Genomic DNA, 25,221 nt, shown 5'->3' on the forward strand with positions numbered 1-25,221 from the left:
TGTCTCCCAGCGAGCAGGTGACGGTTCTGAGCTGCTGACTTTGCGGCGAACAGCCCAAATGACACAGATAACAAATAACGTGCCCTGTTGTTGCCCATGGTAGTCTCCATGACAGAGAAAGAGGAAGCCTCCAGTAATTATACCAGGGGAGAAAAATTTAAAACAGGTCAAATTGCATTTGCTATAGCTTGACTTCTCTGCATAATGCAAGCCACGGCAGAGTGTATCCTGCATTACCCAGTCGCCACGCTGAATGTTTAACCGCATTGACATCTAGGGCAAACAAAACAGCCTGGAAATCTATATCCAAACACATTTCTGAGGAGGATTTTTGTTTTGTTTCGTTTTGTTTTTACAGCTAATAAATATTAGCACCTCCTTACTGCACCGATCTATTTGCCATTGCATTGATTCTGACTGATGGGGAAGCCCGGGTATCAGAGGAGAAACGCACTCCCTATGGTTATCAACAGATGCTCTTTGGAATTGGATCACAAGAATCTTTTTTCTAAGGAGTCCCTGGATGAAATCAAATCTGTGCCCTTTGGGTTAGCAGCTAAGTGCAGTAACTGCCGCTCAGAAACCTTCTTTCCCCACACTCCCCCTCATATTTAAAAAAAAAAAAGCCAAATCCACTGCCATCTAGTACATTCTGACTCATATCAGCCCCGCAGGACAGGGTAGAACTGCGCCTAATGGTTTCTGAGGCTCTGTGTTAGGCTTGTTGTGCCAACCTTGCCGATAAACACATCTGGGATTAATTGAAAGGCAGAAAGATAAATGGCTCCATGAGCCTCACCTTTCTGGTTCTCTGGTCTCTTGCTCTCTGATGGTCGGATCAAGGTGCAGCTGCCTTAGCCAGTTCCCTGCTTCAACTGGCAAAGGCTCACTTCCTACGAGACATCCCTGAGAAGAAACCATATGGACCTACCCTGCCTCAGCCCTGGGTGCTGGAGAAGCTGCATAGAGACCCCTGCCAGCGCTGAGATGCTCACCTGCTCACTGATTTGACTTTCCTCCTGCGGTCAGTGTCATTGCACGTGTTTTGTGAGTTTGAGGACTTTGTAGATCGGTGTCGGACATATGGGCTAATGGCGGACTTATGGGCTTGGACTGGACTGGGTTGGGATGCTTTCTTAATGTACACATCCTTTATATAAAACTCTCTCTTATAGACATGTGAGTTTCTGTGGATTTGTTTCTCGAGTATACCCAAACTAATACAGACTGTAAAACTTTATGGAAACAGATCATCTCAACTGCCTCCCATGGAGTAGCTGCTGGATCTGAAGAGCAGAACTCACAGTGAGCAGCCCCGTGCTTAAGCCCTCACACATAGCTAGTAAAAACTCAGAGCTTGTGATATACTCTTCATGAGCAGCTCACTTCCTTACAATATCAATGCTTATAGTATGGAAGCGGCAATTTTTCTAGGAACTTGCCTATGTAGTGTGAATTCAGATTGGCAATGTGCTCTCATCTCAGACTGCTGAGAAAGTAACACTTGGAGTATGATATTTCATATGACTTTGCCCACCTTCTAAGAACACATAGTTCTCCCGACTGTTTCCTGTTAGCTTTTCTGAAAAGAAACGTGTGCCTGGGTTCATAGAGAAGTGCAATCGACTAGTAGAGGCAAATGGCTGAAGATTTGTTCTAAGATTCAGCGTTGTGAAGACAAAGAACTTTAGGGAAAGTTTATATGTATTTTTAAAGTCCCTATTGTAGACGTCCTATTGCCAGCCAACTTCTTGGATATTTTTTGAATAGATCTTTGAAAGCATGTCATATGGTTGAACGCTAGGGTGTCAAGTATGTCTGTGTGTCAGTCCACAGGTACATTTGTACCCTTTCAAAGAGGGTAAACTCTTGCTGCCTACCTCTCGGCCACTCACTTTGTCCTCTCTCTTACTTTCTTATCCAACCTAATAAAGCAGACGATTGTCTTTATTATTTTTTTATGTTCATTCATATGTGACTGTTGTTTGTTTGTTTGTTTGTTTCTAAATAATTTTATTGGGGGCTCTTACAGCTCTTATAACAATTCATACATCAATTGTATCGAGCACATTTGTACATATGTTGCCATCATTTTCAAAACATTTTCTTTCTCCTTGAGCCCTTGGTATCAGCTCCTCTTTTTTCCTTCCCTCTCACCTCCCTCCCTCTCATGAACCCTTGATGAATTATAAAGTATTATTTTTTTCATCTTTACACCATCCGCTGTCTCTCCTCACCCATGCGTCTTCTTCATCTTCCTCAGGGGCTGGGAAGGGGGCATGGTGGTTATGCGTCAATCCTTGTGATCAGTTCCCCCTTTCTCTCCTGCTCCTCCCACCTTCCCCCTACCCTTATGGTATTACTGCTACTCCCACTGCTGTTCCTGAGGGTTTATCTATCCTGGATTCCATGTGTCCAAAGCTCTAGATGTACCAATGTAACCAGATTTGTAAAGTAGAACTGGGGTCAGGACAGTGGTGGGGGTGGAAGCATGAAAGAATTAGAGGAATGTTGTGTGTTTCGTCGGTGCTTTACTGCATCCTAGCTGACTCATCCCTTCCCTGTGACCCGTCTGTGAGGGGATGTCCAATTATCTGTAGATGGGCTTTGGGTCTTCACTTCAGACCTCCCTCGTTCACATTGATAGGATTGTTTGTTTAGGGTCTTCTGATGCCTGATCCCTGATCCCATCAACACCTGTTTTCTGGCATCTGAGTTAAGGCTACAGCTGATTTAGGGCCACTGGCCTAGCTTCATCCACAGGGCGTGGAGATTGATGGGACTAGGCAAAATGAGGTTTGTGATTGAGACTGAATTACATGTTTATGTTTAGAAACTACATTTTCTCTTATAAAAAGTGAATCTGTAGAAGAATCCTGATTTAAGAAGGGAATGTTAGAAAAGAATTTCAAATTCCATGGAAATATCTCCGTGTACTGGAGTCATAGAAACTGGATGAACCCCCCCAAAATCTTTTAACCTTGAACCTTGAAGATGACTGAAAACAAAACAATAATCCAGCTTAATTCATCAAAGATTTCTACCTTGAGCATTATGCTCCTTTAAAACCTATCTCTATGGCATCAGATTGACAAAGTCAACGTGAAGTACTAGATTGGAACCTTAGGGGGACAGTGAATTTATGTTACTAGGGGAGGAACAGCTCAGAAAAGGAGAGTGAGAATGTTTTCACAACTTGAAGAATGGAATCAGTATGACAGAATTGTACATGTAGAAGCAGTTGAATTGCTTGCTATGTGTTCTAGATATGTTAACAACAATAACAAAAATAATTTGAATCTGAAAAACTGTCGTGTAAAGAGGAGGCATTGCCAGTGTTGGGCATGGCCTCTGACTCACCCACCTGTGGGGAGTGTGGGGTGCGCCCACCCACCTGTGGACAATGAAAAGTAGAAAAGACCAGAAAGGGTTTACTCTGCCAAGATAGCATAGGTAAACATTGCGTTGTTGTACACTGGGTGACTGTCCACATGGCAGCCACATACAGTGCTAAGCAATGATTTGACCCCTAATAGCAGGCTAGAGTTCTTCCCTTTAAATACGCAGTTGCACATCTAGAGACCTCTTTTGCACTGGGGGGTCATAAACTGAAACGGAGTCGTGATTCCTCGGTGTTTGCCAGCCCTTCACTTGTTGCAAAGCACGGGGGCTAAAGCTGTCCCCTCCTCAAAGGCAGTGGAGGCTGTAAATGCTCTCCAGGTGCAGAGAGGGTGAATTACAGTACATGGATTAATGGAGGCCTCCCTTCTGGCTTCTCAGAGGCTCCTCCCAATTGTGGTCTCCTTACTTGTAAATATAAAGATGTAGAATTATAATGACTTGCCAGTAGGGTCTGGGTCTGCTCTGGATGCTCACTGACCTATTTGAATGCTGGCTGTTTGTATGTTTTTAAATAGAGAATGTAATCTTCTGCAAAACTTCTCCTTGAGCTCAAGTCCTTGAGCATTTTCATTTAGATATGTAAATTGCCTTGTTGGTATGGATTACTCTACTTGCAGTGGCAAATTCTCTTTTTGTTTTGTTTTGCACTGTTTGTAAGGAAAATGTAGCAGTTCAAGATGCTTACATAACACTCGAGAGGGAAAAGAAAACACTCAAGAGAGATCTACATTAGAGCCATCTAGTTATTAAAACAAGTATGAAGTGGCTATGGATCATTCTAATGAGAATGAGAACCCCATTCTACCATTCGTTACACCCCAGATGCCTCTTGTCATCAGATCCATCGGTCCCGGCTCATAGCAACATGTGCCACACCAGGAAAGCCTCCTGCTCCCGCACCTGCTCACAGCTGCTCCCACCACTGAGCCCATTGTGGGAGGCTGCGTCCATCCCGCGTGTCCAGGGCCGTCCTCTTAGCCAGCGTGATGCCATTTTTCAGAGAAGATTCCACTCTAATGTGGAAAGTCTAATATTACTTCTAACAATGCCCCCACCTCAAGTACCATTATAATCCCCAAAGCCAAACTCACTGCCAATTCTGACTCAGCGTGACCTTGTAGGAAGGGTAGAGGGTAAATCTTCCTGGGAGTAGAAAGCGTCATCTTCCTCCCGAGGTGCAGTTGGTGGTTTCAAACTGCTAATCTTGATCTTGCAGTCAGCAGCCCAGTGAGACCATCATCATAGCTTCCTATATATTAGTTCATTGCACATTAACTCATTTATTTCAAAAAGTATTTCCTGAATCCCTGAGAGCATAATGATCATTTACACCTGTCCACTATCCTCAAGGGACTCCCAGTTAAGCTGCGTGCATGGAAATGTATGTAGGAAATGTAAGGTAGTCCAATAGATACTCCATGAGGTATATAATTATATGTAAGACAATCACATATCATTAAAAACGAAGCATAGTCCTGAGCACAAAAGGAAAGAATCGATTCTTCCTGGTTGGGAATAAAAAGTGACCAGAGGTAGCCTTGTTCAGAACCAACAATTACAGGAGAGGAACCGGTTTGATCTGGACCTGGTATCCATTGGAATAAATTAACCCACATCAACAAAAGCCGAAGAAAACATTAAAAGTAGCTTCAGTTGTTTTCTTTACTCAGTAGTTGAGAGATATCTTTTTTAGAATTTCATCTCCAGCCCTAGTTCCCTGCCTCAGCCTCACTTCAACTCAGCATTTCTTTAGATCTCTTTGTTTTCTTTCTCACTGAAATTTCTATTTAAAGAACTAATGATCAGTGCCAGTTGTAGAAACGATTCCCTGCTAAATTTGGAATGAAAATCTTCACTTATCTTAAATAAAAAATGCTCCTTTCTAAACTAAACAGATAAGCTATTTTCACTGCCATTGGAGCAGTGCTTTCAAAATCAATCACTGGAAATATCTGTGTACGTGTGTGCATGTGTGTGGGGGAAAAGGATGTCCCGGGATATAGAACTACTTAAATGCAGGGATGCCTCGTGGCCTCACAGGGCCCAGTGACTGCTTTTATGAAGGATAGTCAAGGCAACCACTTTTGAGGCCAAGTGGTACAATAAGGTGCTATGATATGAAAAGATGAATTGTCAAATTTTCACAACAGACATCTTTGGGTTTTTAATCTCAATGTACTGAATCCAAGACCCTCATTGGTACAGTGTCTTAGGAGAGAGGAACCTTAAATCAAAGTGTGAGATCAGGATCAGAACCCAGCCAGGCTTGTTTGGGAGCTCGTTTTAAATACAGGCGCTTTAGTCCCTTTATCATAAGAGCTCGTGAAGGTACTGTGAGTTGCTGTTGAGTCGTCTTAACTTATGGCAAACCTTTGTAGAACAGAAGCTGCCTGTTTCATCTTCACTCTCATTGCTATGCTTGAGCCCATAATGGTCACCACTGCCCATTGAGCTTGGGGACTTGTTTTCTAGAATTCTATCAGACAAGATTCCGTTGTGGGTCATAGGGTATTTCAATGGCTGTTTTGTTTAAAATTGATCACTAGACCTTTCTTCCTAGTCTTTCTTAGTCTGGAAGCTCTACTGGAATCTATCTAGCAGGGGCAACCCTGCTGGTGTTGGACATGCCAGTGGCATAGCATCACACATTATAGCAACATGCAAGTCACTGCAGTCTGGCAAGTGGGCAGACAGGCTATGGCCTTATCCCCCAGCACCTATTATTTCAGCCTCCTGCAGAGGCACCGAGGAATGCCTAGTTGGTGCCTAAGACAATGAATCTCTTCATCCTACTTGTCCCATATAAAAGGGCAAGCAATAGGAGTCACGGCCCCATAGTAGGATGATCTTGTCCTGTATAAGGAGCTTCAAGGAGGTTGTGGAAACATGGAATTACAAAATAATGGATTTTTACCCCCACAAACTTTGTGAAGCCGCTTCCTAGATTCCCCTTTTTAATGTGAGACGTAGGAGATGAGGGATTATGGACATACTCAGTAATGGGGCTCAGGATTCAAGTTGTCATGGGGTGAGTGTAGATGCTAGTTCTTTAGCTGATTCACGGGAAAGGATGGCTAGTCAGTGTCTGCAGAGCTTGGGAATCCATGGCCCCATGAGGACTGAATCAGATACAGCCTTCCCTGAGAAGCTGGGGCCTCTCCGTTCTTAGGGAACTCACTGGGAGGCGATAGAGAGGAGCTCCTCTGGCTCATGTTAAAGACACGTAAGCTTGTATGTGCGTGTCGAAATGTAAGCAGCTGGTGTGATGCAGCGAATGATTTAGGATTGCTCTAGTCATAGCCTTTATGACTCCCACTAAATGCCCTTCAATTCCTGCTGGGTCTGCCCGAGAAGGTGGGAGAATTGCTTATAAGATTCAGCTGTGAGTGATTGTGACTAGGCCTAATTGCGATTGCTGTCCTGCTGAAGGAACGTGAGCCCTTTCCGAAAGAGGGAGGAGGCATCTCACTACCGACAAGAGAAGAGCCAGGAGGGACGTGTGTCCTTAGGACCTCGAGATTCCTAGACATGGACAGCTTTCATCCCCTCCTTGATCCAGGAGGAGGAGCTGGGGCCTGAGACAGGTGTGGACTGCCCTGCCCTTAGAGAAAGTAAAAACCAGAAAGTCAAATGTGCTGCCTTTGCGTCAGTGCTGACTCATAGTGGCCCCCTGTGAGTTTCGGAGACTCTATGTGTTTACGGAGGAGAAAGCCCCGTTTTTCTTGTGAAGCTGCTGTTAGTTTCGAACTGCCGACTATGTGGATCGTAGCCCAGCATGTCACCTCTATACCACCAGGACTCCCTTTGAGGCCTTTGGGACAGGAAGTTGGCTTATAGAGTTAGGTATCTCTGGTCACTTCGATGGGGAGCCTTTGAGTTGAGGTTTATATTGGCGTGGCATGCCCCTTTAGGGATTTACTGACAGCCTTCAAAAAAAAAAGAAAGACAAAGCTTAGTAACATTGCCAGAGCAGAGCAGAAGCCAGACCAAGAGGCTGCCCTGACTAAACAACTGTATTGTGGGCATTGCTCACCTGAACTGTACCCTGCTCGCTTCCCTAATACAGACCATGATGGTGAGCACCAGATGTGAGTTCTGTGTAACCAGTGGACTAAATTATAAAACTCAACTGAGAAACAGAGAATACTTTGTGAGGGATGATTGGAGGATGGAGGCTTGTCTGCCCTGCGCTTCAAAGAAATCTGCTTTGGGCAATGCTGATGAGCAATTGGATTTTGGGCCCCCATGTCATTCTTTGTATAGCTAGCTATAGATAGATGGATAGATAGATAGACTATAAGATATGCTTCATTTTAAAAACTGACAACATTCCAAGTGTCAAGGGCATATCCACTCACTGGAAACTCTCAATCTATAGCCTCGCCATCCTTCCTCCTTCACCTCTAGTACTGACTTCAGGCTTATTTCCCTGTCAAGAATTCTACAGTTATCACTGCCATAGAGAGAGGATGCCCTTCGCATGTCCCTTATAACACAAATGTGCCTGACAGAAGCGGGGAAATGAGGCATCTCAGAGTCTCAAGTGCATGAATCCTGGAAGCCCTTCCACCAGCCTGCAGTGAAGCTGCAGCCTCTGTACATCAAATTGTTCATTAGTGGGGGGAGCTCCACTAATCAATCCCCAGAACCTGCTGTGTGCTCAGCTGAAGCCCGATGAAATAACGGAAGTATGTGCGGTGGGACGCACGTTGGGAAATAAGCACTGATAAATTGCTCCGGGGACAGAGCAGAATTACCAGCAGCACTGCATCTTACAGGAAGGAAAGGCCCCACGCATTTACTTGGGAAGGAAGATCCTAACAAAAAAGCAAGCCAGTGCAGAATAGCACCAGTGCCTATGAATTTCCAGCCTTGGAGTTCTTGGCCCAGGTCACGGCTGCGCCTGTGAGAGAGGCGACCATTCAAGGAGCTGTAATGTCTCCGGGCTTTTTAGGATTGCAGCAAGAGTAGTCGAAATTGTGCAGTCCTTTGAGAATGGACTCTTCCCTTTGATGCCAAGAAAATTAGGAACCCTTAGCAAATGCCCTGTCAGTGATACCTATCCATGGGCCCCTACGTGACTGCAGACGTGTAGCAGAACAACCACATCATAATAATTACCATGAACAAAAAACGACAAATCCACTGTAGCGTACTCAACATTTATTCATGGAGGCCACCTGTTCTCGCTTCTAGGAATACAGAAGTAAAGTTTACAGAGTCATTTTCCCTCTGAGGAAGTTTGCATATGGTGGTGGAGGAGGCCACGTCAGCACCACCAACAGACATATAATACCTAGTTATAAGTACTAGGAAGACAAAGACATCAAGGTGAGGAGAAAGAGACCGACCGAAGGGTTATTTTACATGGAGCAGTCGGGAGTTCTTTTTGGAAAACTAGCATTTGAACAAAGGTTTGAATCAAAAGAGGTAAAGAAAGGAAAAATCAGAGGCATATAATTTAGGCTCTGTATTGAAAACATATTACACAGTTGGTTCTCTGCTGTTTTTGTGTAAAGGCACAGTAAAAATTTTCTAACAGACCCAAGATCAGGGTGTTTGAGCCTATTCTATCAAGCGATCAGTTATAGACTATTTACTATGGGACCAACTTTGCCACTAAATGAGCCACATGCCTTCATCCCCATGTGGTTTCACGATTCCGGTTTTACACAGAAAACAACTGTGAAGATGAATACTATTTAAGACCAGCCCAGGACCCAAAAAGGTGCAGGCACCCTGGAATAATCATGGAAGATCAAAAGAGCAGCATTTACCAAGGACAAATCCCAGAAGAATTAGGTAAGAGCATAGAACAGAAATAGAAAACACTGGAAGACAATGAGGTTGCAATCAGTGGCGTAAAACAAACTGTGCATGCCTTGTTGGGTGGAAAACTGACCCGCTTAAATTATTTATTTTTTAAAGAAAGAAGCCAGACCAAGGCTTGATAGCAAATTATAGGCTGAGAGTCACTCTTAGTCGGCCCACTTGCATTTAACTTCCACACATATTACGTCCATTTTAACATTTCTGTACAATAGCATCTCAAAGTTTTAAAGCCCTATTAACCCTTGTTAGATTTCCTGTGCTCAATTGTTCTCATATTCTCTCTCTCTCTCTCTCTCTCTCTCTCTCTCTCTCTCTCTCTCTCTCTCTCTCTCTCTCTCTCTCTCTCTCTCTCTCTCTCTCTCTCTCTCTCCTTTCTTATGATCCTTCTGTAGTGGGTTTCTTTTCCTCCCTCCCCACCCTTCTCTCATACATTGGATCTTTCCAGGTACCCAGTATGTGAGAAACTCCCTTGGGCTCTTCCACATACCCAGTATGCAAGCCATCTCAGCATTAATGGGGCAGTGCTGGAGTACCCAGAATCACACTCAGAAGATCAGGCTGCTACCATTGATCAAGAGATTGAATTTCATGTAGAAATCAGGCTGGGGAATAATTCAGCCTGTCAAGATAGAGAGCCTAGAAAAGTAGAGGAACTTAGAGAAGTGTCAGTAAAAAGTAGAAATCCCTTGTCTCCAGCCCTGCATGGGGAAGATCTCTCAAAGACCAGAAGACTCCCAGGAAGAACCGCCCTCTGGGACGAGGGGACGCCCACCAAGAATGCCAAAGTGACCTCATTCACCTGGACTGATTTCAGGAAACCTCTTCAACTGGGCAGTGATCTCACTGTGTGGCTTGGGATGAACTCATTTTTATATCGGACAAATATGTCAGGCAAAGGAAACCTAACAAGAAATCTATGCCACTTTCAGTCGTCCTCATTAACAGGAAAACTAAATCCCCAACGAAACATTATCTATGCAGTCAGGCTGTAAGCTTCTAAGCAGCAGCTTTCAGGGCATTAAGAGGAAGCAGACGGAGGGCACAGACGCAACACTGTTAGCTTAGGCTGAGTGGCAAAAGCAATAATAGGTTAGCTCCATTCTTCACCCAGAAACATCTGGTGGTAAGAGGAAGATTGGCCTAGTTAGCCTCGGTTCTGTTTATAACTTGAATCTTGTGTGTGAATTATTTATTTTATAGAAGAGGCTCTGATAATGCCAACTATAAAATATGCTTACGGCTATGACTTAGGTCACAGCAACAGATCTTTGGTTGTGTTTTGGGAAGTGTAGGCAGGCTACTCAAATGTCTGGTAAAGCATAGTGCATTTTCCAACTGAGTCCCAGAAGTAATGTGGAAGGCCCACAGAGAAAAGAAAACAGGGCCCCCAAACCATGTAGGGAAGTCTCTGGTTCACTGTTTTAATTTTCTCCCTAACACTTGGACTTTAAAGACTATTTTGAAATGTAATGTCTAAGAAGAAAATGCAGAGCTGATATCTGCTGAAAACCTAAACCTGATCAAGCTAATCGGGTCGGTCTCCGTTCTCCTCTCTCTCCCCAGGCAGCACTAGCAGCTTGGACATCAGATAAGATGGGGCTAAACTATCAGAGTACTCAAGCTATCAGAGCCAAATGGAGACTAAGAACTCAGAAAAGCAAAGTGATGGGCAAACACAGGTCATAAGATCTACCAGAAATGAGGCCAGAAGTCGAGAGCTAGGCAGGCAGCGCGGTGATTGCAGTAGGACGTTAGTCTGTAATGGAAACCAAGAAAACCGGAGAGACTGCTTGTGGCTGCTGCTAGGTGCTGTTGCTCACTGGGTCTCTATGAGATGGAATCGAGAAGACAGCAGCGCAGAGTAGAACTGCACCAGAGGGTTTCGAAGCTGTAGGCTTCACAGAAGCAAATTCCACCATTCTTCCAGGGAGCAGATGCCCACATTCTTCCACTTGGCAGGTTCAAATCCCTAACCATCATGCCACTAGGAAACCTTGAGGCTCAGCTTATAAGCTTGGAAAATAAATAAAAAGAATAATATCTTATCTTGAGTCCATGTGATTGGCTTTCCGTGCAAAACCAGTTCCCAGTGAGTCAATTCCCAGTCATGGCAACCCCATTTGTGTCTGAATAGAATTATACTTCATAAGATTTTCAATAGCTGGAATATTTGCTTTCAGAAGAAAATCACTAAGCCTTTCTACTGAAGCACATCTGGGAAATTTTGACCTTTGGGTCAAAAGTCAAACACTTTACCATCTCACCATCTAGAGGTTCTCAAACTTTTTAAACAGGGGACCAGTTCACTGTCCCTCAGACCACTGGAGGGCCGGACTATAGTTTAAAAGAAAACTATGAACTAATTCCTATGCACACTGGACGAGCCGGCTGCTGAGCAGGACAGGCCGCAGTGGCAAAAACACCCAGCGGGCCAGATAAATGTCCTTGGTGGGCTGCATGTGGCCTGCGGGCCATGGTCTGAGGACCCCTGCTACAGAAACTTCTTTGAACTGTTTTAGCTCTTGTTTTCTGTTTGGTACCGTCCAGCTGATCACAACTCAGAGTGGCTCCAGCTGACCCAATAGAACCACCCCATCTGAACTAGTCTTTATAGGATCAGATGGCCAGGGTTTGGGTTAGCATCCAGCATAACCATGTGCACCAGCTTACTTTTTAAGCCAGGATCCGTATGTACTTCTGGGTATCAGAAAACTGTCGTGGATGAGCTGAGGCTCTTGATAAATGAACAGGGTCTACAAGTTCGTGCATAGAGTTCATTGCCAAGGGCACCCAACCAAGTGAGGACGTGGAAACGGAAAGCCAGCCCCGATTCAGCCCACTACACCATCAAGGTGTTCATGGAGGAGCAGCGGACACACACTTCAGGATTTTAAGAACCTAAGTTGCATCCTGTGACTGAGGGTTACAGACTTGGACTAACATAAGGTGGGGTTAGGAGGGAGTTGGCTACAGAACATTTCTCTCTTAGAGTTCCCTCCAGTAAACTCTTTCCTGAAAGGTTTGCCGGGAAAATTCAGTTCAGAGTGGTGCCAAGGTCTTTTTCCTGAAATGTGTTGGCATATTTATCATGGAAGAATGACTTCTTAAGGCTATCCCATAGAAAAGCTATTCGTCGACATTAAGAAATCATCTTTCAGCTTGACCACAGAGAAAATATCTCCCTAGATACCCATAGTTGATAGCCAGACAATAAAAATAGGCAGTGTTAACTTCAGGTTTAATCCTGTTTGTGGTGGTGTTGGGTAAGACATTGAACTGCTGACCACAAGGTCAGTGGTACAAACTTACCCGTGCCCCCGAGGGAGGAAAATGAGGCTATCCGCTCCCATAAAAGCCATGGAAATCCCTCATGTGACCTTCACGAGAGGGCAAAGTATGTAGCAGAAACCTGGGTTTAGTACAGGTGCTTGGCTTTGGTCAAAGGTTTGGGAACATTTCTCCCTCACGAAGTAATAGCTAACTTCCCCTTTTTGCTTTTTGCTTTTAAAACTAAGTCTCTTTAACTTTTGCCGCAGATAATTTGAGGTTTGGGCCCAGCGATCTAAACTGACATTGTGGCAAATGGCACGGCGCTTCAGGGATCATCTGTTCTTCCTTCCTGTTCTGTAATCTCAACAGCGATCAGCAGTCTGTTAAGCTGCATTTAAGTGTTCCCCAGTCGTCTTGTCTTGTTATTTTCATTGACACTGGGGAGGTAGCCATCACCCTCTTAGAACTAGAATTTTAGCCTAGAAAGCCTTTATCTTTATCCATGGTCTAATTCTCCACACTGTGCGGACATTCCAGTCCAGGCTCACATCTTTCTCATGTTCTTGTGAAACACGAGCGTGTGTTTGCATCTTTCTATCAAATGCTGTGCACTCAAACATCACAAGGGCAGCCATGTTTATAAAAGCTGATACATTCTGTACTTAAAGTCACATTATCTTTTGGATGGGTCTTCAATTTTTTATCATCAGCCCTTCTCTTTCTTTCCTCTGGCATCCAGAATTTTGCATGCAGCGTTTTCATTTGGGAGTCTAATTGGTTGTTAGGTGCACGTTAGTCCTCAAAGTAACATCCTTGCTTTTCAATAATTTGAAGAGGTCTTATGCAGTGGTCTCTTGAATGCTGCTGCCTTGAGCATTGGTTGTGGATCCAAGCAAGATGAAATCCTTGACTTTTCTCCATTTATCATAGTGCTACTTTTGGCTGTGAGGATTTGGGTTGTTTCCACATAAAATGGTAATCCCTACCGGAGGCTGCAATTGCATCAGGTCATCCTTATTTTCAGCAAGCAAGGTAGTGTCATCTGCATATTCGAGGGTGTAAAAGCCTTCATCCAATCTGGATGCCTCATTCTTCTTCATATAATCCAGCTTCACTAATTATTTGCTCAGCATACAGTATCTAATTAGGTATCTCAAAATATGTCTTAGCCAGATCAGAACAATTGATCTGTCCCATATGATCTATACCATGCCACATGCATCCATTTGACCTTAATTAAATATACCCTAGCAAAGTCGATGAAATTACCCGCCACGCAGTTACTCAGATAAAGAACCTAAAGAGTCATTTTTCATTTTGTTCCCATCCTCATTATCCTTCTCTAACCCACCATTAAAGTTCTGCTTGTTCTACTTTCAAATAATATACTAAATCCAAGCACTTTACATCTCTTCCAATAATCCAAGCCACTCTCAATCCTTATTTCTTATTTGGAATACCACACTAGCTGTCTATCATAGTCCGATTTGGGGGGCTGCTTTAACAATCTCCAAATGCAAAATAATAAAATAAAGGATTTTTTTGCTCACCCCACAGTTTATCAAAGTTGGCAGAGAGACTGCTTCATGTAGCCGTGCAGGCACCCGGTTCCGATAAGTAATGATTCCACTCTCACCGCAGGCCTCAAAGCGCAGCATTAACTCAGCAGCTAAAGAAGTGGAGAGTCCTGGAAATCTTTCTAAGACGTTGCAAGGCTAAGGTGTGTAACCAGCCTTCTTTGTTTCTATTCACATCCATTGGCCAGAATTCAATTTGTCCAATGACCCCACAACTTCCCATAGAGTGGAAGACCTATAGCCACAACAGTGGACATACCAATTATCATGGAGCTAGCACAGGACTGGGCAACAAGGTCAATGATAGTGATATAGAAAGTAAATGTCTGCTGATGCCAACAGATCAGCATTTCAAATCCGTCTAGAAGGAAACAGAAACCAAGTAATTGCTTTTATAAGGACTATGGCATATAAGACCCTATAAAGCAATTTTACTTTCCCCAAGGGGTCACGGAACAAAAGGGCATAGGGCTACATCTGACCTCCTCTAGCTACACGAGGGGAAGGGGAATCCAACTGACATCAGCCCCACCTGATTGTCACAAGGAAGAGGGCAGATGTGCCTCCACCCACTAACTTCTTTTGCCTTATTCAGACACAAGTCATTCTTCCCAAAATACCCTTCTATTGCGTTTTATAACTCATTGCAATGTCACACAGATTCACCGGCTATACTCATGATTATGGAGGTGTAGAAGGGAAATTAGTCGGTTACATCAAGTCAGGATCAGAAAATCATCAGGAAAAAATCCTTACATCTGCACCACCTCTTCTCAACCATGTGGGCAAGCATACTCCCTTGGACTATACTCTGCTCAGGCAAGTGTTACCAAGTTCCTTTAGCACTGATAAGTTCCCAAAGTTCACCCTACTCTTCAAGCCAGTGTCCTGCCCAAGATACTCCACTTTACTTGTTCTGTCAGCTGAGAATGTCATGGCTTTTCATCAGGGGCTCAGCACTTCTCTTCTGCTTTGTCTCATGTCTCAGCACAGCTCCTGTGCTCTGTCCCATCATCTTAGTACTGCAACCTCTAGTTCCTTTGCCGTCTCCACCACTTCAGGCAGGGATCTTCCCTGTACTTCACTGGCAGCAATTCTTTCTTGGAAAAAAGAATCTTCAAAATTATTGGACTTATAGTACAGAAAGACCACTATAATACCGGCAACATTTACCTTAAATATATGTGTGCTAGTCAGGTAGGCTAGAGAAACAAATCCAATGACACTCATATATGTGTAGAAGAAAGAACTTTGATCAAAGAGCAATTGTATATTGAGAAAACACCCCAGCCCAGATCAAGTCCATAAGTTAACCTATATGTAGGATACTAGTCCATAAATTCCTCTTCAGGCTCACACACACATGCAATGATGTGGAATGCCAGAAGATGACTGGCTGGTGGGTGGAAAGTCTTGCGGATCCAATGCCAGTAGAAGCATCTTAGCGCTGGCTCCTCCGGCTCTCTGAGTGTGGATCCTCAATAGGAAGATAAAGCAGAGAGAGTGTGTGGCCCATCTTCAGGGAGAAAGAGAGGAAGTTCCCAGAATCCTCATGAAAAGGCCATGCCCACAAGGAGGCATCATCAGGCCATGACCTGTTTGGCAAGCTAGACTGCACCCTTAGACTTATTAATCAAGCTGACATGAAATTATGTAACTACCACAATATGTAAAAATTTTGTGTGCTTTAGAGTTGGTTTGGATTCATAAATAACCCTGTGGGACAGAATGGAATGTCTCTATAGACTGTAATACTGTATGGGAGCAGATTGATAGGTCTTTATCCTGTGGAACCACTGGTGGATTTCAACTGACAACCTTCCAGTTAGCAGTGAAGAATTTAATTATCACATCCCTTGGGCTATGCCATGTACACAAAGAACTCAACCAAACAAGATCCATTGCATTCATTCTTGTTCATAAAGGCCCTATGGGACAAAATATAGAACTGTCCCTTTGGGTTTCCAAGGCACAGGAGCAGAAAACCTCATCTTTCCCCATTGGCTTGTTGATTCCAACTGCTAGACAAAAGCAACACCTAACCCAGTATGCCACCAGTCATGACTTTGATGAGATTAACACATTAACTCACTGCTTCATCAAGCTGCTATCCAAGTCCAACACTGTAAATATTTCATTGTTCACTATCAATCCCTTTTCATTTAACTATCAGTTATATCCTAGCCAAGTAATACAGGACAATCTCTGTCCTAGTTCTGATTCACTCTCTCTACTTGCTCTGGTTGCCCCCGTGTCTCACTCATTCCCACATCCCACGCAGTGTTGCTTCCCCAGGCTGAGCTGGATTCTGTCTAGGGTGGACATTCTTTCTAGTCTAATGACAAAGAACTCTGGACTGCTGAATTTTTGAACGGTAAAGGGGTTTTTAGCTTTACCAGATTGACTTTGCTCATGATCTCTCAACTGCTTTAGCTAGTTCTTTTTCTCTTTAGAGATGCACTAATCCAAGCAAATGAAAAATTTGACAGGGATATCGTTGTATTGTAAACAGAAACTCTCCCAGCTCCCCAGTAATGGCTCCCACACCGGTGCAGATGCTGCCAGAGTCATCTTAGAGAGCTCACTGGATTTTGTGCGGGAATGGTGGCTTCCAGGTTGAGTATGAGCTATGCCAAGTCTGCCCTGCAGAGTTGCTATGAGCAGGGGTTGGTGTGAACTCAGTGGCTATTTTATTTACCATATGGAGGTTACAGCTGCGTTACTCACCATCTGGGCATTTGGTTTTACTTCTTCCCATTGGTTTGACCTATTTAGGAGCACAATCCGCACTATCAGCCTAGGAATTCATTGATAGGTCTCCCCCAGAACTTAGTTTCCTGGATATTACTGTTCTTCCTTTCAACCTTCTGCAGGTTGCACTCAGATTCACTCTTACTATACATTCAATGGCTTTGGGGAGCTTCCACACCTCTTTTCACCAGAAAATGTGTCCATTTATTTTACATTTTATTTTACAATTTATTTTTGGACGATTTTCTCTGTTGTTTAATTTTGTTACATACAAAGGAAGTTATCTTGTATCTTCTGGGTCTACCCACCCAACTCAGAAACTTTTGGAGACATCTCATACATTAGTTTTGAATCAGCATCATGATCACAAAAGAATTCTCAGCGCCAAAAGCTCGATCTGCCCAAGACCCAGGAGTTGTCATTGATATGAAGGGATCTCCTTCTGTTTTGTTTTTCTCTTTCCAGCCTGCACTTAGAGTCTTACTATGCTTCAGTGAGGATTATATTACTAGTGTGATATACTCTAGCTACGTATCAGCACAGCTAGCAATGTGAAGAAATGCTGACCAAGGATGTTTCCTTGAATAAATAAGATTTAGCCCAGTTCTCACAATCCACGTTGAAGAGCATGCTGAACAGCCTAAGGCAAGGCTCTTTGTTGCTTTACTTTTCAAGCAGAGGGGTAGTAAAAAGTCTGACATTTAATTAAGTTTCTTCCCCCTGGGATGATCCTTGTAGACCTTTCAAGATGGACGGTTAATCACCCCCTTCGGCTAACATTTTATTGCCCCAAATCAGAAATGAATTCTCATATGGATTCAGGAAGTAGTTTAGGATAACTTTGACCAAGGTGATAAAAGAAGATAGAGAGAAAGAAACCTTCCATTAAATAATATATCATTTTTATTTTCTCGTTAAGAACTGTGTTGTGAGGTACTTGTTTTCTTTCTTTGTTGGTCAGTGTGTCATACTCTGCTGGCTTGTGTGTTTCTGTGATGCACAAAGCTCTGTCACTGGTGTTTCCAATACTCTCAGGGTCACACAGAATAAACGGGTGTCAGTGGAGCTTCCAGAAGAAGCAATCTGCTTTCCACCTTGCAGGAAGTGACCATGGAGAACCTTATGCATAGCATCAAAAAACTGTCAGGTGCAGAAGGCCTAATGAATAGCAGCGAATATTGGCAGATATGGTGCCATACTATGAGACCTTCGAGTTTCAAGGCACTCAAAATGTGACCTGGAAAGAGCTGCCTTCTCAAAGTAGAATTGACAGTGATAATGTGCATGAAGTAAAGCCTTCGGGACCTTTGTTTGCTGATGGGCACAACTCAAAATAAGAGGAAGCAGCTGTGAGCATCAATTAATAATCAAGCTTTAGGGAGTATGAATCTAGGAAAATTAGTTGTCAAAAATGAAATGGAATGCCCAAAGATCAATATTCTAAGGGCTAGTGAGCTAAAATGGGCTGGTATTAGTGATTTTTAATCAGAAAATCATCTGATTTACTATGTCAAGTATAACAGATTCAAGAGGAATGATACCTTGTTCGTCGTCAAAAAGGGCATTTCAAGATCAATTCTGAAGTAGAATGCTTCTGTGATAGTATAATATCTATCCACATTCAAGGAAATTCAATAAATACAACTAGTATTCAAATTGACACACCAACCACTAAAACTAGTGGTGTACCTATTTATGAATTCTACCAGCATCTTCAGTCTGTAATTCATTAAGCATGCAATCCAGATGCACTCATAATTACTGGCAACTGCAAAAGTTAGAAACAAAGAGGAAGAAACAATAGTTGATCTTAGTGATAATGATAAAGTTGGAGATCACATGACGGAATTTTGCAAGACTGACTTCATAGCAAATACATTTTCAACAGCGTTAAGGCAATTGTACATGTGGACATCTCCAAAAGGAATAAACAGAAAAATTGACTACATGCGTGGGAAGAGGTGATGGAGAAGTTCAGTATCAGCAGCTAAAACCAGGGCAGAGGCCAATTGTGAAACAGACCATCAATTGCTCATCTGTAATTCCAAGTTAAAGCTGAAGAAAATATACCTGGTTCATCAGAGCCAAAATACAACATTGAGTCTATCTCACCTGAATTTCAAGAACATCCCAACGACAGTTTTCATGCATTCATCACTAATAATAGTAGACCTAATGAGCTGTAGAATGACATCAAACATCAGACATGAAGAAAGTCAGAGGTCATTAAAAAGATAAGAAAGAAAGAAGAGAACCAAGTGGATGTTAGAAGAGACTCTGAAAAGTGCTCCGAATCATTAAGTAGCAAAGGCAAATGGAAAAAATTTTCTGTTCCAAGAGCTAAACAGAAAATTTCATAGGGCACCTTGAGAAAACAAAATAAAATATTATAATGAGATGTGCAAAGAACTAGCATTAGAACATGAAAAAGGAAGAACTTGTTCAACATGTCTTAAACTGGAAGAACGAAAGAAAAAATTCAACACACCAGTTGTAATGTTAAAATATTCCATCGGTAAAATATTGAATGATGCAGGACGCATCAAAATAAGATGGAAAAAATATAATCTCAGTACCAAAAGTAACTATTCGACATTCAATCAGTTTAAGAGGTGGCATATGAGTAAGAAGCAGTGGTGTTGAAGGAAGATGTTAAAGGTGCACCGAATATATTGGGCCCCAGGAATAGGTGGAATACCAATGGAAATGTTTCAACAGGTTGATAAAGCACTAGGAGCACACACACATCTTTGCCAAAAAAATTTGGACGAGAGCTATCTGGCCAACTGACAGGAAGCACTCCATATTTGTACCCATTCCAAAGAAAAGTGACTCTACAGACTATGGAAATTATCAAACAATGTCATCAATATCACATGTAAGTAAATGTTTGCTGAAGAGCTTCAAAAAAGTTTTGCCGCCGTACATTGGCAGGGAGCTCCAGAGGTTCAGACAGGGTTCAGAAAAGGACACGGAACAAAGGATAACATTACTGATGTCAGATGGTGCTTAGATGAAAATAGAGAACACCAGAAAGATGTTTACTTGGGTTTTATTAACTCTGCAAACCATTTGACCAGGTGGATCGTAACAAACATTGGACAGCCTTGAGAAGAACACATCATTGTGCTCACGTGGAACCTGTACATGAATTCAGAAGTAGTAGCTCAAACAGAACAAGGGCATCATGCACGGTTTAAAGGCAGAAAAGGTCTGATTCAGAGTTGTATCCGGTCGCCATACTTATGCTGAGAAAATCATCAGGGAAGTTGGCTTTTATGAAGAAGATTGAGGCATCAGGATAGGAGGAAGGCATGTCCACAAACTGATATGCATATGACGAGAACTTGAAGCACTTGCTGATGAAGATCAAAGATTGCAGTGGTCAATGTGGGTTACACTCAATGTAAAGAAGACAAAACTCCTCACAACTGGACCAGTAGGTAACATCATGATAAATGGAGAAAATATTGAAGTTTTCAAGAATTTCATCCTCCTGGGATCCACAGTCAATATTTATGGCAGGAGCATTCGGGAGATCAAGTGACATGTTGCATTAGCTAAATATGCACTACAAGTTATTTTAAAAGTGTTGGAAAGCAAGGATTTCACTTTGAGGATTAAGGTGCCTCTTCCCCAAGCCACGATATTTTCAATCACCTCATTTGCATGTGAGAGTTGGACATTGAATAAGGAAGACTGAATAAAGAATTGGTACATTTGAATTAGGGTGCTGGTGAAGCCTATGGAAAGAACCACAGAGTACCAAAGAACAAAAAAAAATCTGTCTCAGACGAAGTACAATCAGAATGTGCCTTAAAAGCATGGATGGCGAGACACTGTCTCAGAGACTTTAGCATGTTGTCAAGAGACATGGAGAAGAAGACTGTGGAGAAGGAAATCATGCTTCACAGAGTAAAGAAGCAATGAAGGAGAGGAAGGCCGTTGACAAGAGGGATGGATACAGCAGCCTCGGTCATAAGAACACTCGTGAAGATGTCAAAGGATGGTAATATTTTGTTCCGTTGTATACAGGGCCACTGTGAGTTGGAACTGACTTGGGGACACCTAGCAACAACAACAACATGACAGTAAGAAATGACTGATAAACAGGAAACGCTGTTGAATAGAAAACCTGCCCTGTCACCCATCTTCACATTTCGGGTACTTAAAACCAAACATTCCGATAGTTTGATATATTTAGGAAATTAGATGTGTGGACAGGAACAAACATCAGAGAATGTTATCAGCATCTTAACAGTTTTGAGCAAGAGATGTTGTGAAATAGCACAAAATCAGTGCCGTAGGAGATTGCATTCTTGATGCAGAGTGTCAATGCTAATGTTAAGTTGGGTGGAACTGTTTCAGAAGAAAGATTTAGCAAACTGCTTCAGAAAAATCAGACATGGAACCGATATGCGTTAGAGTCCACTCAGTAGTAATTTATTTACTGGGATTTTCCTGTGTGAGGTGATGAAAAACATGTGGAAATGAATATTGGTGTTGCTAGGTGCCGTCGAGTCAGATCTGACTCCCAGAGATCCTATGCACTATGGAACAAAACATGGTCCAGTCCTATGCCATCATCACCATTGTCCCTGTTGGAGCATAAGTGACATCTCATCGCTGTAGCCACTGAGCAAAACACATTTTTGCAGATCTTCCTCTTTTTTGCTGTCCTTCTGCTTTGGTCTTATCGCAAGTTGTCTGTTGCTGTGATGCTCTGTCACCAATATTCTCAATACCAGCAGGGTCACCCAAGTGCACAGGTTTCAGCAAAGCTTCCAGATGAGAACACTGCGAAAAAGGAATAGGCTGCCCACTTCAGGGGGATTAGCCGCTGAACACCTTATGGAAATTGTTGCAGTGATAATCGCACTGCATGTAATTAATGCTACTGAATGTTATGCAGCAAAATGGTCAAAGTGATCGATGTTTTGTTAGATATATTTCACCACATTAAAACTTAGACACAGTCTTATCCAGAGACAGATGGCATCAGCTGGTTCGGTGCTTATTAGAAATACAGGTTTCTGAATCCCACGTCAATCTACAGACAAATACCTAGGGAAGGGTCAAGACAATTTGCATCTTAACAACCTTTACAACATCGACCCCCTCAAGCACGATAAAATATGAGAGTCCCTATTCATAAATTCTTTAGTAGCGTAGACAATGGACTACTAACCGAAAGGTCAGTGATTCAAACCCATCAGCTGTTCTACAAGAAAAAAAATCTAAACTGTTCACTCTTGTCAAGATTTACAGTCTCATCAATCCTTAGTCTATGGCAGTGGTTCTCAACCTGTGGGTCCCAACCCCTTTGGAGTTCGAACGACCCTTTCACAAGGGTCACCCAATTCATAACAGTAGCAAATTTACAGTTATGAAGCAGCAATGAAAGTAATTTTATGATTGGGGGGGGTCACCACAACATGAGGAACTATTAAAGGGTCATGGCATTAGCAAGGTTGAGAACCACTGGCCTACAGGGTCATTATGGGTCAGAATGGGTTTGATAGGAGCAATGCTTTTAAAGAAAGGGAGAATGTTTGGGTGGTGTAATTCTTTATGAGCACAGCTGCTAACCACAAGTTTGGAAGTTTGAATCGACCCAGAATACCTTGGAAGCAACATTTGGCCATCCGTTTTTGGCTGAAAAATCAGCCAGTGAAAAGCTTATGGAGGAAAGTTCTACTCGGATGCACGTGCCCCTATGAGACAGAATCAACTCAACGGCAGCCCAGTAGAGAGAGAAGTCAACTCAAGTCACTGCCAACTCATAGCAACCTTACAGGACAAGGCAGAACTGCTCTTAAGGGTTGGCCAAGACTGTAATGCTTTACGAGGGTAGAAAGCCTTGTGTTTCTCCTGGAGAGTGGCTGGTTTCAAACTGCTGACCTTCAGGTTAGCAGCCCACCGCATAACCACTGTGCCACCAGGCCTCTTTAGAGAGGGAGCTGTAAGGAAGAGATTTGTGATTTCTATTATGATACACTGGACCCACTCCAACCAAGAACCCAAACTCATTGCCACTGAGTCCATTCCTACTTATGGTGACCCTATAAGACAGAGTAGAACGTCCCATAGGGTTTCTGAGGCTGAAAGTCATTATGAGAGCAGACAGACTCATTTTTCTTCCAAGGAGCAGCTGGTGGGTTCAAACTGCTGACCTTGTGGGTAGCAACCCAAATGCTTTATCCATTATACCACTAAGACTCTTTCTAGGCTTATTGCTCATGGTAAAAGTGCTGTTCAAAGAAATTTTGCTATTTTACATTTTCAATCTTCTCCAGAATTTATAATATTTTCCCCACACAAACACCCTAGTGAGTCAATCATTTTATCTTATCATGCAAGTACCTGTTCATCATGGAAATATAAAACCTTTTTTTGTCAATTCCTTTCTCTCTCTGATTTTTCACTAGAAAGGGGGACTTTATTTGCAACATAAAAGAGCAAAATTATTGCTTCGTCCTGGAAGTGAGAAATACGGTAACAGGCCACCTAAATTGAACAGAACAATGTGAGATGTTTCTGGAGGCAGAATGAGGAAGACAGTTCTTGGTGAGGGCAATCCTGAGAGTGTCCCAGTAGGGAGCGCCATAAAATGAGGGTCATAGAACTTACACCACCAGGCTCCTCCACAAAGAGCAAAGTCTACTTGTGCCAAATAGGAAAGGGGGTGGACTCCTTGAAACTTATCAGAACTGAGTTCATTATCAGTCACTGAAGTTTTTCTTGTTTGGTTTTGCATATTGTTTGCCTCCTGAGTCAGGGGTTTAGCTCACTTCTAGGCAATATCATTTGCCTTTCTTATAAAAAATTTTAGGACAGAGGTATCCAAAATTCTGGAAAGTGATGATCAAATAAGAGAATCTGTTACAACCAAAGACTATAAGCTCTTGGGAAATCACTTAGTGTATATAACCATTTCTGAACAGAAACATAGAGCTCCAGGAAGGACTTTACCACTCATATCATTCCCAATACAATCTGCATCACAGATTACAGTCATGGCCTAGGTGAGAAATGAGATATTAATGTCTCCCACAGGGCATTTAGGAGATTTGATACAGGGACTTAGCTGCAAAAATACTGGAAGACCTATAAGCTCAAAAGCAGAAGGACAGATTCAGAAGGGACAAACATTGAAACGCATGATGCCAAGGGGTTAGAAGCTACTGTTATCACTGGACTGGAGCCATAAGTGTATCCTGGCAAGTACATTTTCAGAGATGTTGTCACACATATATATTTCAGAATCTGCCAGAGAAGAACCATCTCTACCAAGGCTGAAACCACTTGGACAGGAACGATGCAACAGTGGCTGCAGATATTAGGAATTCCAATTCCTAATATCTGCAGCCACTGTTGCATCGTTCCTCTGTTGCTTGGTAAAACTCCACCAGAACCCCAAAGAAAGGATGTTACGTTTCCCCTTCTGCTTTTCATTTGCCCATTAGTACCTACCCTGGTAGAACATAACCTGGAGCCAAGTAACAAGAGATCCTGGAAAGCATAGTTGACAAACGTTACAATAAACAGCAGAGTGCACAATGGAGGCTAAGAGGCAGGATGCAATTCACTGGCATTCAGTCTATGTAGTGTGCTGTGGACATCAGCTGTCTAAGAGTATAAAAAAATAGCAAAACTTAAGGGAAGCAATTGTTTGTTCCCTCGTAAGCTGAAAGTAACAAATGGGGGAGCTTACAGCAAGTCAGTTTGACTTTAGATTGATTGGTAAGTTTTGAGTCTTTGGCTTAATTAATAATTTCCTACAATTTACTTATATAAGAACTACTCTAGAGCAAATATTGTGTTCACGTCACCATAAGAGGTAAAACGATCACGTTTCACAAATCCAGTGGGTGCCATTTCCAAATCCAAGAATAAGCTATGGTGTTACCCATTCCTTCAAGAAATATATGAGCTTACACTAGAGAACCCAGAAATTGAACTGTAAATAGAGACATAATTACAAAGATGTTGGAAGAGGCAACCCAGAGATTACAAAGAATGGGAAGAGACTCTGACCCTTAAAGCTAAGAGACTATCAGGAGAGGACATCACCATAGCCCAAGAGTCTCCGTGGCCCTTGAAATAAAAGGTGGACTCACATGACAGCTTCCAGACAGGAGTGGGAATCATGGACACAGTTGCTTCTGAATAAGCTGGAGCAATAGAGGGGACTTGGCTACAGTCTGACACCCTGTCTAAAATAGGGAAGGGAAGAGTGATATCCTGAATTTTACCCTCTAGTCTCATATTGGAGATTCCCACTGGCTGAACCTGGAACCCAGAGGACAAAGAATAATCAAATATATTTCCCAAGAAAAGCACTGGAAATGAACCTGAGGGCAAATAGAAAGGGATTAGTACATGTGAA

At 42.7% G+C, this 25,221-nt stretch overlaps 1 protein-coding gene across 1 annotated transcript in view; it reads left to right on the forward strand.

Annotated features, from left to right (window-relative positions):
- The window catches only part of PTCHD4 (patched domain containing 4), a 200,505-nt gene that overhangs the window by 137,783 nt on the left and 37,501 nt on the right, over nucleotides 1-25,221 (forward strand). The gene's annotated exons all lie outside the window — the stretch shown is intronic.

The sequence above is a fragment of the Tenrec ecaudatus genome, chromosome 7 (genome assembly GCF_050624435.1).
Source record: "Tenrec ecaudatus isolate mTenEca1 chromosome 7, mTenEca1.hap1, whole genome shotgun sequence".
Taxonomy (NCBI): domain Eukaryota; kingdom Metazoa; phylum Chordata; class Mammalia; order Afrosoricida; family Tenrecidae; genus Tenrec; species Tenrec ecaudatus.